Source organism: Prionailurus viverrinus, chromosome A1 (assembly GCF_022837055.1).
Source record: "Prionailurus viverrinus isolate Anna chromosome A1, UM_Priviv_1.0, whole genome shotgun sequence".
NCBI classification, from domain to species: Eukaryota; Metazoa; Chordata; class Mammalia; order Carnivora; family Felidae; genus Prionailurus; species Prionailurus viverrinus.
Window position 1 is genome coordinate 211,904,617 of NC_062561.1, and position 2,093 is coordinate 211,906,709.

The following is a 2,093-nucleotide window of genomic DNA, read 5'->3' on the forward strand; positions in this document are numbered from 1 at the left end:
GAAGGACAGATATTATGGGCTCCTTAAAGAATGAGAGTTTTGACCTAGTGGTGGTTGATGCTATAGGATCGTTACACTTTCCTGGTTGCTGAGAAACTTGGAAGGCTGTCTGTGACCTCTTTACTAGCACATTTGGAATATCAATTTTGGGCTGTCTGAACCTGTGTCTTGCATGTCCTCCCTGACAGATCACATGGATTTCTGAGACCAGGTGAAGAACTCTCTGATGTTCTTCATTTCAACCTTGAGCAAATGGTATATGTTCATACTCAGTTTGATGACACTATCAAGGAACATTTCCCAGAAGGCTCTAGGCCAGAGCTATTTCATCTTCAACTGAAAGCAGAGCTGGGGTTTGTTAGTTTTGGCTTTGGCTTTGTCTTTGCCTTTTCCTGGCCACAGCTTCCCAACACTGTGTATGTTGGACACTTAATGGCCAAACCTGATGAGCCAATACTTCAGGTAAGTAAAACCTTTGTGCCCCATTGGACATGAGGAATCACCCTCATGATGGTATCATTAGTGCACAGATGGCAATTGCTCAGACAAGGGGTAAATCTAGGTTTTTTAAAATTTTCTTTTAACATTTTTTAAATGTTTATTTTTGAGAGAAAGAGAAAGAACGTGAGCAGGGGAGGGGCAGAGAGAGAGAGACAGACACAGAATCTAAAGCAGGTTCCAGTCTCCGAGCTGTCAGTGCAGAGCTTGATGCAGGGCTTGAACTCACAAAGTGTGAGTTCATGACCTGAACTGAATCAGATGCCTAATTGACTAAGCCACCCAGACACACCTATATTTCAATTTTCAAATGCTTTTGGTATTATATAGAAATACAGTTGACTTTTATATATCAGCCTTGAGTCCTGAAATTTTTTTTTTATTTAAAAAAAATTTTTTTTTTCCAACGTTTATTTATTTTTGGGACAGAGAGAGACAGAGCATGAACGGGGGAGGGGCAGAGAGAGAGGGAGACACAGAATCGGAAACAGGCTCCAGGCTCTGAGCCATCAGCCCAGAGCCTGACACGGGGCTCGAACTCCCGGACCGCGAGATCGTGACCTGGCTGAAGTCGGACGCTCAACCGACTGCGCCACCCAGGCGCCCCGAGTCCTGAAATTTTAATAAGTTCACTTATTAGACTCTATTGGGTTATTTTGTAGCTTCCAATAGGGTTTTCTATATAGATAATAGTGTCTCATAAAACTGAGAACATTTTCTTTCCATTCATTATTTCTTTTACCCATTTTTCTTGTTTTATTGTCCTGGCTAGAGTTTAAACCATGATGTTGAATAAAAGTGGTGAGAGCTGACATCTCTACTTTGTTCCTGTCTTAGGTGGAAAGAGTTCAATATTTTACCGGTAAGTATGATTACAGTACAGATTTTTTTCAACATATGCCTTTTATCATATTGAAGAGATTACTTTCTATTCCTAGCCATGCGGAGAGTTTTTATAAGAAAAGAGTGTTGAATTTTGTCGAAGATTTGTTCTGCATTTATTGAGGAGATCATGTGATACTTCCTTTTTACTCTATTATTGTGCTGAATTATAATGATTAGTTTTTGACTGTTAAATTGACCTTGCATCCTTGGATAAAAGAATTGGTGATGATGTACCAAGTTTTTCGATATATTGCTGGATTCTATTTTAAAATATTTTAAAGGCCTCATAAAACTATATCACATGGATTTCTGGGGCTGAGTGAAGAACCGTCTGATGTTCCTTATTGTATTTATGAGGTTATGCTTCTATAGGTGTCTTTTTAGAAATCTTTTGATTCTGAATTCAATTTTTATTAAAAAATTGAAATTTAAATTACCTATTTGAAGTTACTTAAAATTTCTAATTCTTCTAGTGTCAGTTTTGGTAAGTTGTGTTTTAAAAAAATTTTTTTTTAATGTTTATTTATTTTTGAGAGAGAGACACACACAGAGTGCGAGCAGGGGAGGAGCAGAGAGAGGGAGACACAGATCTGAAGCAGGTGCCAGGCTGGGAGTTGTCAGCACAGAGCCTGATGCGAGGCTGGAACTCACGAACCACGAGATCATGACCTGAGCCGAAGTCGGACGCTAAACAGACTGAGTCACCCAGG